Source organism: Benincasa hispida, chromosome 3, assembly GCF_027475165.1.
Source record: "Benincasa hispida cultivar pf3 chromosome 3, pf3_genome.v1.1, whole genome shotgun sequence".
NCBI lineage: Eukaryota > Viridiplantae > Streptophyta > Magnoliopsida > Cucurbitales > Cucurbitaceae > Benincasa > Benincasa hispida.
This window is the reverse complement of record NC_143480.1, coordinates 9,191,233-9,202,888: the sequence shown is the minus strand read 5'-3', so window position 1 is coordinate 9,202,888 and position 11,656 is coordinate 9,191,233. Positions and strand designations below refer to the sequence as shown.

The 11,656-nt window shown below is 32.7% G+C and overlaps 1 pseudogene across 1 annotated transcript; it reads right to left on the bottom strand.

Moving 5' to 3' along the window:
* Positions 1-10,257: 10,257 nt before the first annotated feature.
* Positions 10,258-10,959, bottom strand: LOC120072860 (glutaredoxin-C9 pseudogene; annotated as a pseudogene). Its single transcript, XR_016528699.1, has 2 exons — positions 10,483-10,959; positions 10,258-10,415 (listed from the first exon to the last, which is right to left on the bottom strand). The product of XR_016528699.1 is annotated as a glutaredoxin-C9 pseudogene (transcript).
* Positions 10,960-11,656: the final 697 nt, after the last annotated feature.

Sequence of the window (11,656 nt, the reverse complement as noted above, 5' to 3'; positions counted from 1 at the left end):
CAGTTTACAAACTACAAGACTCCGTGAGAATTAGGACACCCATCCCAATACTAACACTACTAGAATAGTGGTAGCCTTTTATGTTTTTGAGTATGTATCTTGATTTTTATATAACTTAATTACACATCGATTATTGACACCTATTCATGTAGAAGCTCATGATACTATTCTCAAAATCTCACATTTCAACAAAATTCTATACCAAATCACAAATTATTCTAACACTTGAGGCAACCAAGTTAAAAGAGTTCATCAATTTCATCAATCAGAGAATAAAAACATCCAGACACTACAGACAAAAGGTATAGGGTATAAATATTACCAAACACTGGTGTCATCAACAATTCCAATTGGAGTTTTATCAAATGCCTTTAGATCCTCTATCAACCCATATGTGAAGGCCTTTTGTCACAAGCTTCTTGATTATGGAGAGTATTGAAGATGGTGCATCATTCCAAAATATGATATCACTATAATCCAACAAACAAGGATCTTATCCCACTGGCTCCTTATGCCATCCTTCATTATATTGAGGAGGACCTTTCTGGATTTGACCGACATTTGAAACAGAATGGAAACTATCTTACTTTCAAATTATTTGAATCAAATGTTGATCATTGTGTTGAGGATAAACCCACTGCATTGAAAGCAAGATCGACGCGACTTTGGTGCTAAATTGCCAAAGTCGGTTGCTCCCCAAGGTAAATGCAACTACCCATCTTTGATGTGCACTCGTCGAAGAACGGATTAGAATCGATGAAAAATTGCTAAAAAAATAGTAGATCTAGAGAGGAAAACATGAGGAAGAAGAAAAGGTGAAATCTTCTATCTCTTTTTTCAAAAACTAAGGACCATTTTTAAAGGAAAAATAATTGAAGAATAAAAACGGTTTTACAAGTAATTGAAGAATTGATTTTTCACTAATTAATTCTTGAAATTAATTTAAATGAAAGGTTACAAAATTGTTAAAAATTCTTTTTTCTTTTACCATGGGCCAAAAACCCAAAGTCATTCACAACAAAAAGTAACAAAATTCGAGACGAACATAGTACCCAAGACAAAAATGGGTTCAGGGAAGAAGGTTAGCTTAAGCCTCCCCAAAGCCAACAACATCCTCGATCTCGACCAAAGGTGAGGTCGAGCCTATCAAAGTACCTAGTGGGGTATGCTCCGATCCAAAGCATAATCCTAGGCCTAGGGAGATGCTTGCCCAAAATTGAATTGAACCCCAACAAAAATGTCAAGGGGGCACACCCCTCGTGTGGCCCAACTCGAAGAGTTGAAGGTTTATTATAATGCGACTATAAAATTCTATGAAGGATAACTTAAATCGACTACTCCTATGAATACATTGTTATAACTTCAAAGAGGGACAAGTTCATTTTGATTATCAAATTCTAAAACTTTTCCGCTATTCCACTCTAACTTATGCATAGAAATATGAGTGATAAGCACCGCACGGAATTGCAAGTTTCCTTATTTTACATCACTTTCTTTAATTTCTCAACAAATTTATCGATGTTGCGTGAAGGTCATGCTATTTTACTGTCTCCATTTTGGCATCTGCACAAATAATCACAAGGGTAGACATCAATTTTATTTTAATTGTCAATAATATAGATTATTTTTATTTTCCTATCCACTTACTGTACTAAACCAAATATCTTTTACAATGAAATTGGAACCTTATCTTCTTTTATGTATTTATCTTTGAAAAATTGTGATGGGTGACAGAATAAGAATGATGAAAAAAGAACATGTCACATGCTTTTTAAACTTGCAGATATGGCAATAAAACCAACTTTATATACATTTTTGCCCTTTTTAAATACCAATTGTTTTCCTCTTCTTTTCTATGCAACTTTCAGCTTTTGGTAACCGCACATACCGATATACATCAATTTAGTGTATCAATTAATTGATATACTTAAATATCAATTTTTGAATCTTATCTCGTGTAATGTATTTTCAAATTTTGAATCTTATTTCTTCTCTCTCAATCACCATTGTTCTTCCCTCTTAAACACGATCCTGATACATTCATCACATATGTATTTTTTCAATTTTTTTGCACGTCAATCTTTTTATCTTTCTCATCTATTGTATTTTATTTTTGTTTGATTTTTTTTTGTTCGACGATAGGAGATCTTTTTGTTTCATTTTAATGTTCTTTTTTTCAATTTAGTGTTTTTTTCTTGGTTTTGGTTTTGATGAATTGATTTGTTGTCTTGTTTTAAATCAAGTTTTAATTTTTCTATTTACTTTAAATTTGGTATATCATAGTATATCTAATAACAAACAACATGTGAAATGTATTAACAATAAATCTAATAGCAATCAACATTCAATTAGTCACATCTTGGAAGTAAAGCATACATGTTTAATTTATAAGCATAATGTTTTAAGTGTATCGGCAGTAATCAGATAAAAGAAACGACTATATGAGACATCAATCAATAAATATTTAAAGTAAGACATAGATATATTCGTAGTATATCTAATATCAATCAACATTTCAAGTGTATTGACAGTATATCTAACAATAACCAGCATTCAATTAGTACATTATTATTTTGAAGTGAACCATATGTTTCATTTTATAAATATGATATTCAACTGTATCAATAATATATAAGGTAAAATATATGAGTGTACAAACAATAAATACTTTAGGTAGGACATGAGTGTATCAACAATATATTTAACATCAATCAACATTCTTGGAATAAACATTCATAAAGTGAAAGCAAACAGAATCATTAAACACTCTAATTACACTTAATTTGAATACAAAGCATGTTAAAAATAATTGTTCATCACGAGGGTTTCTAGAATATATACCTTTGTAGATTCTCTCCAAATCCTTGCTAATTTTCACAAATTTGACCTTCAAATCCTCAGTAGACCACCAATCTTCTCTACTATTATCAATCTTGGAATGAATGGTGGAACTCATAATTCAAAGGGAATTTAGGTGGATTGGAAAGGATTTTAGAGCTTAGTTAAAATATGTAGAATTTCTGAAAACCAGCACCAAAAAATCTACTTCAATTCTGATAATTGAAGTATATATTCAGCTCTAACATGCAAGCACTTTCTCAATATTGTTGATTGACACCTCAAAGAGCAATATTAAAGTGGCTAGGTATTGAATTATGGATTAATCCACTTCAAATTGAAGAAGTGGGATAAATCTACTAACCATCTACTTTCCAATTTCAAAATCCAATTTAATTAAAATAAACAAAATTCAATTTCTTAATCATCATGTGCATATTTGGAGCAACTTCCAAATCAGATAGAAATTTTTTAAGCCATACTGCTTCTTTGGCTACTTCACATGCAGCTACATACTCAGCTTCCATGGTGGAGTCAACAATACAACTTTGCTTTATGCATCTCCACACTATAACTCCTCCATTAGAAGTGAATACTGGTCTCGAAGTTAATTTCCTTGAATCAATATTAGTCTGGAAGTCAAAATTAGTGTATCCAGTAAGAATCAGATCCTTTATACCATACGCAAGCATATAGTTCCTCGTTCTCTGAAGATACTTGAGGATGTTTTCAACAGTAGTCCAATGATCATATTCAGAATTGGACTGATATCTGTTGATAATTTCAATTGCATAGCATATGTTGGGACGTGTACACAACATAGCGTACATCAAGCTCCCAACTGCTGATGCATAAGGAATTATTTTCATTTCCTCAACTTCTTGAGGCGTCTTAGGACACTGTTCCTTAGACAAATGAATTTCACGCCAGAAAGGTAACATACCTTTCTTAGAATTTTGCATTTTATATCTAGAAAACATCTTATCAATATAAGATGTCTGAGACAATGCCAGCGTCTTGTTCTTATGATTCCGAACTATTTGAATCCCAAGAATATACTATGCTTCTCCCAAATCCGTCATTTGAAATTGCATAGCCACCAATCTCTTCACGTCAGTCACAAATTCTACTTCATTTCCTATGAGTAGAATATCATCAACATATAAGACCAGAAAAGCTACAGTTTTGTTGACAATCTTCTTGTAACCATAAGGTTCGTCAACATTCTATAGGTTTTACCCCATCTGGTTGATCTACAAGTTCCCAGACTGAATTGAAGTACATTGGCTCCATTTCAAGGTCTCTTTTATCCATTGGTCTCTATCTATATATGTCATTGCTTGTTTAAAAGTCAATGGATCCTCTAAGTCATCATCATTATGATGACTTGAGTTTCTATTAAACCCATGTAACAGTCAGGCTGATAAATAACCCTCCCACTACGTCAAGGCATTCTCAACTCTTGAGAATGATGAAGTACCGGTTTCATCAACAACTCTTGTTGAAAGACCAACTTGATCAACAACTTTTGTTGATTTATCTGTAGTTTCTCTCGACATCTCACTTAATACTAGCTTATTGCGAGGTTGATGATTTTTAATATTGTCTTCCTCTAGAAATGTTGCATTTGTCGATACAAATACTTTATCTTTTTTAGGATCATAAAAATAACCACCTTTTGTCTTTTTAACATAGCCTATAAATAGATTGAACGGCGTTTCAATTTCTTTGGGTTCTACACCAATACATGTATTGGCATCCTCAAATCCTAAAGTGACGTAAAATATCTTTACGTCCTCTCCATAACTCGTAAGGTATTTTTTAAACACTTTTCAAGGGAACCATATTCAAAATATACACTACAGTCTCTACTACATTACCCCAAAAAGAACTAGGAAACTGAGCATAACTCATCATTAAACGAACCATGTCCAATTGGGTTCTATTTCTCCTTTCTGCTACATCATTTTATTGTGGTGTATCAAGTGTTGTGAGTTGGGACTGAATTCCATACTCTATCAAATAATCCTAGAATTTTAAGTTCATAAACTCACCACCTCGATCTAATCGAAGTGTTTTAATCTTTTTACCTATTTAGTTCTCAACATCTACCTTATATTCCTTGAACTTTTCAAGTGTTTCGAACTTATGATGCATTAGTTAAATATAGCCATATCTCGAATAATCATCTATAAAGCTGATGAAATAAGATCATTCCCTCCTCTAATTTTAACATTCATCATACCGCAAAGGTATGATGTACTAGTTCTAAGGATTATTTGGCTATAAGACTTTTCTTGAAAAAGATCTTTTGGTCATCTTACCTTCAAGACAAGATTCGCGTGAAAGTAAAGAGTTATCTTCTAACTGATTTGAAAGTCCACTCCTAACCAGTCTCCCAATCCTATTGAGATTAATGTGTCCTAGCCTTAAGTTCCAAAGATAGGCATATGGATAAATCTTTATTCAACACAATCGTTACCTTAATTGGTTTTAACATGTATAAGTTATTTTCTAAATTTGCAGAACATATTTTAATACCTTTTGAAATAATGAACACTTCATTATTTTCAAAAGAGATTGTGTAATTTTGTTCAAACAAACATGAGATAGATATTAAATTCCTTTTCATAGAAGGAATATAATAGACATTTTCGAGTAAAATGTGTTTATCTCCAACAAATAACTTTATATCTCCTACTACTTTAGCTGGAACAGCTTCCCCGGTCCCTACCTTAAAAGTTGCTTCGCTTTCTATAAGTTGTCTCTAGGAACTAGTTTCTTGAGCGAAAGAATAGATATGATTAGCAGCACCTGAATCTATTATCCATGTCTTTTTATCATATTCCACTAAGCACGTCTCAATGATAAATAAATCGCATTTACTTTCTCATGATTTCTTTGTTTCTTCATCTCTGGCATTCATGATTTCTTTAGCAGAAGTCATCTTCTTAATTTTCTTAGCTAATATATCATATATATTTGCTAGAATAATGTTTCGGGCCTTTTTATTTGCCTTAATCCATCTGTCATATGCATTCCAACTATTTTGGTCTGTAGAAGACTTGGGAGATCGAGGACATTTCTTTGTTAAAACAAGTTTTAAATCATCATTTGCTACTATTTTTTTATTCCCATGTTGTATAATCATTACCGTTAAACATATCAAAAGTGAGTAATTTTGAGGAATTCAACATGCTGAAATTTAAAATAATTTCTCATTAGTATAAGGTTTCTAAATCCAATTCAATTTTAGCAAAAAGAAATAATATACCCAAATTTCATTATTTATTTGCAATGATACTATAGTGAGTTAGAATAAGTGCTATCGAGGGGCAGTCAAATACTCTTTCACTAAAGAAAGAAATTCTTGACTAAATACTATCTCCAGAATAACTCTTATTCCTATAGTCATTTAGTTGCCGTTTTCGGTCAAGAATTTACTGACACTTAGTAATTTTGTAAGTGTAATCCTCCATTTTTAGACTTCAGAGGTCTACCCTAATAATGCTTCTGAATTGGATAGTCAAGGTTGGGATTTGACCTAAAACATCTTATCCATTTCTTGGAGTTTGAGTTGATTCGAATCTCATGTTACAACCCTCCGAGGGAATAGCCGTTTGCCAAACGACTAGTGTAAGTTGCCTAAAGTCAACAAGCAGGTGCAACATAGGAATCTCACGATCCAAACTAACGGAAGAGACCGTAGGACATGTTGACACATATTCTTCACCCACTTACTATGAACTACTTCCCCTATTCACCTTGTTATTGACCAATGCAAACACTTTTCGAATAGAGGTCACTCCTAGGGTGACATGAAACCGAGCATGAATCTCACGGTGTGAACTCTTAGGGACGTGAGAGCTAAGAACAACATATCGTATATGTTATTAATCTCCCAATAAAGTGTTCTAAATATTTGGTTATATTTTTTGACTTGGGCATAATTCGGCTAATAAACACCCTAAGTCTATGTGGTTTTATCCAAATATAATGTTTATATTTGGATTCAACCTACAATGTCTAGGTGATAAACCAATTTTAAAACCTCACACCGCTCATGCATGCTCATAAAATCAATTAACAATGCTCAGTATATCAGCTAAAATCCCCAGATAGAAGGTGTTATGTAAACTGTCAACTTAAGTACATCCAGCCTTAGACAAGATTATAGACCGATTAAGTTTGTAACCGTGTTTTATAAGATAACGACCTATTTTAACTATTAAAACAAGTTGTTATTAAATCTAAGTGAGCATACATCTTATCTTTGTTATAGATTTTAAATGTCTAATTCATTTTATAACTCTTATAAAACCATAGACATGCTATAACAAATTCACAAACGCATTAAGTCTAAATTAGGTTGAACCAGACCCTATGCCACTAACCCTCTAAAACTCAAATTCATGAATGCATGCATTTTTGGGTTAGGATGAGCAGCGCTGCAATGCTCCATCACAGCATTGCAATACCTCGGGTTCATGAAGAACAACGTTGCAATGCTATCTGGGCGGTGTCGTGAAACTGCCTGACAGTGGCTTCTTCTCCGGTTTTTTCAGCTGAGCTTGCTTGCTTCAATCTTCAATTACAACCTAGTTTCAACTCTATTGACTCTAATAAAATTATAAACCCTTAATCAAACATCAAGGCTCATCAACCAAGAGTCAATTCCAAATTTAACAATTGAGTCAAAGAGAATTCTAATGCCAAAGTTGAATTAAAAACCATATCAGTCACCAAACATGCATTGCTAGAAATTCACCCACCAAACTAAAATTTAACGTTAATTGAGTGCTTAAATCATGCTCTGATACTAATTGATGGAATTAAATGCATAAAGCGGAAGCAAACAAAATCATTAAACACTCTAATTACATTTAATTTGAGTATAAAGCATGTTAAAAAAAAATACATAAAGAGGGTTTCTAGAATGTATACTTTGTAGATTCTCTCCAAATCCTTGCTAATTTCCACAAATTTGACCTTCAAATCCTCGGTAGACCACTAAGAGAATCTTCTCTATTATTCTTAGCCTTAGAATGAGTGTTGGAACTCAAAATTCAAAGGGAATCTAGGTCGACTGGAGAGGAATTAAGAGCTTACTTAAAATCTACAGAATTTCTGAAAATCAGCATCCAAAATTCTACTTCAATTCTGATAATTGAAGTATATATTCCGCTCTAACATGCAAGTACTTTCTCAATATTATTTATTGACACCTCAAAGAGCCATATTAAAGTGGCTATATGTTGAATTATGGATTAATCCACTTCAAATTGAAGAAGTGGGATAAATCCACTGACTATCTATTTTCCAATTTTAAAATCCAATTTAGTTAAATAAAAAAATCAATTTAATTAAATTAAACAAAATTCAATTTCCAAAATTGAATTTCTTAATTTGAAATTGATTTATTTTAAATCATTAATTAAATAAATAATAATTTAATATCAAATATTAAATCAAACACCTAATTAATTCAAACATGAATCCATATTCATGTAATTAATATTTAAATCAATATTTAAATATTTTAAACTCTTTTAATTTCAATAAATTTAAACGTTAATTATATCGAACATAATTGTCTAAATCCTAAATTGAAATTGAACACTTCAATATTTAAACTTTAATTTTTGAACATTTCAAATTGAAACCCTAAACTTAATTCAAACACTTCAAATTCACTTAATATTCTAATCCAAAATTTAATCTTTTACGAGCTAGTAGAGAGACCTTATGGATCTACAGATCATGAGTTCCAATGATTTGAGATTAATTGGCTAAACTCTTTAAACTGAATTAATCAATATTCGTTAACTATCGAGACACACCACTATAGCTCAGTAGTTGCACACTCCTCACTGTAGATATATTTTTGTCCACTTGATTTAATCATAATCAGTAAGTCGACCCTTCACAGGTTGTTCGTAATAACGATTGGGACAAATGTTGTTTTACTCCCGAAATTACGTCTTGCTTTTTAAGTCCCACTGATTCTCTAATGAACAATAGGTTTGTAATCCAATCACTAAACCAAGTTCTTTTCGAGCCAATGAGAGGGTGGGACCCCCTGTTCAAGACTTGGAATCAGTAGTTAAGAGAACAACCTCTATACTATCCCTAGAGATGGGTAAGAGTGAATTCCATCTTGCACCCTATGTCCCTAACTATTTACCCAGTTTTCTTCCTGAAATGAGAGGTTTATTGAGCCAGCTATTGAATCAACCTTCACCTATGCAAATCTAAGGATAATTCTGAATAAATAGAAGTTCATAGTTAGCTCAAGATTAAGGTCGAGTTACCTAGGTCATCGATTAAAAAATAGTTAGTCTTAAACAGTAAACAACATTATAAAGTAAGAGTGACTTAAACGTTATAAAGTAATAGTGACTTATTCCTTGGTCCTAGTCTTATACAAACTCATTGCATAGGATGCCTCCACTCGCATGTCTCTACATGAACAATTAAGGATTACATTATTTGTACTATCTACAAAGTGGACCGCGTCCGACAGTGTTACTAGAATAAGGTATCCAAGCTTATTCATATACTATAGATCGTTTTGGCTATTTACTTGAACTTGATCCATCTTTACGTCTCCACATAAAGTTAAGTATTCATGCAATAGTCATGGATCTTAGTTTATTGGATTTTAGTTTATACAAATACAATTTACCTATTCAACAACAGTTTTATTGAATAAATGTCAATAACATCTTTATTGATAATAGAAAATATTTAACATTACAAACTGCAAGTTTTATGACATATAACCCAACATATTCCAGGTGTATTAGAAGTATATCTAACAATAATGAAAATTCAATCAATAAATTTGATTTTCACTTAATTTATTTTTTATTACTCATGGATACTTGCTACACTATCTTATCTATTTTGTATTCTCCCCTTTTAGATGGGTGTTGCTTATAATATACTATTGTTATAATAACTAATGTACATAAATGAAGTACATCAGTGCAATATTCATAGATATTATTTTAAGTATATCAGTTAATTAATATAAGTATATCAAATCTACATCGAAAAGCGTGGATGGTGTCTCCTCACGTTAATTAATATAAGTATATCAAACATGCTTTGCTAATTGTGCAATTGTCCCTTTTATCTTTTTTTTCATATTCATGGTTTATTAACGAATATTATATTATATGCATTCATTTTTTATTATTCAAAAAATGATGAGTCACACTAGAATATTTTGATTGATGTCGATCCCTATAGTGTGACGTTGAAGAAAAAGATAAGTAATGGATTTTATTTTAAATGGACAAAAAAATTTAAATTAGACAAAAAAATTTATATAAAATATATTAGTCGGAGGATTTCACAAAATATATAATTAGGCCTTTGACCGACTTTTTCACATTTTATAAATGTAGAGAGAAATAAAATTAATTTCGTGGCTATTATTAATTATTAAATAAAACAAAACAAATAATTTACATGATTTTGAATCTCAGCTACCAAATCTCTGTCCGGGCATTTCAAAGAAAAAATGGCGAAACTTCATCTGTATTAACTCCAAAAGTTCTCCTCTGCATCCACTGTTTGAGATCAGAAATTAAATTTAATCCAATGGTAGAGAATTCAAAGATCAACAATATAATTTACCATATTCCCTTTTTGTGGAAAAAAAATAATTTCCCTTTAGAGATCAAACATCAAAGCCACAGAGCACCCGCATCCTTTAACGCCGGCACCAATTCACCGGAAATATGAGCCGCCATCACTTTTTCCAACCCACCAAACATTTTCCCGCCGACAAACACCACCGGAAACTGTACTCTCCCATCATTCCCATCTCCGGTGCCGGGGGAAAATTTCCCAATCTCGCCGGCAATATCCACCTCATCTTCCTCACCGACAGCAACGACGGCCGGGTTGACACCGTGGCCTAACAACAGCAGTTTCAAAACATGGCTCATACAACACCCACGCTTCGCCAGAACCACAACGGCATTCTTGGACACCAATTTTTCAACTCCATCGCCGGAAGGCTCGGCTGCCTTGCAGGAGGAGGAAGCGGCGGCCGGAATCCACGTCCTGTACGGAATTGCTTGGTGCATTATTTGCAAATTTGGTAAAGAAAAAGATTCAATTTCGAGAGAGAGAGAATGTTGGGGCATTGCGGTATTGGAATAATGGCATTGGGCATTTATTTATATTGGGCAATTACCAATTGGGCTGTGATAAAGTTAAGCGTCAACACGGGTAACGCAGTCCAGGACGTAATAGAAACTGTAGGTGACGATTAATTGCGTCACAGCTTACTCGGTCAGACAGATTCCATTTACCTACGTATCATCGCTGACGAGATTGTTTAGTTTTCTTTTTCTTATTTAGGGTCCATGTATTGGGGTTAATATTTATGAAAATAAATTTATAGTGTAAATAAAAAAGGTATACTACTACTAAAATTTATTTTGGGTGTTAATTAGGTGGTAATGATGATTAGTGTACAAAGCATAAGCAAACCCATCCAACCTCTATCGTTCTGGATGGGGACATTTTACGGTATTCAAGTTGACGTATATTTTGGTATAAATATATGATTAACTGATAGAAATAAAATAAAAGGCAAAGCTTATGAGCTGGAAATTTATAAAATGATAGTGACGTGGTTGGATTAATTTGTAATAGTGGAAATTAGGGGATGAATTCATGTGGGGTTTTCTCGGTTTGGTTTGGGTTTGCTGAGACATGGGTGACACGGGAAACGTAGTTGGAAATTCCACGTGGCGGAATGTTGTTTTGTGATTAAAGGGCTAATGGTTGTTAAGTCTAA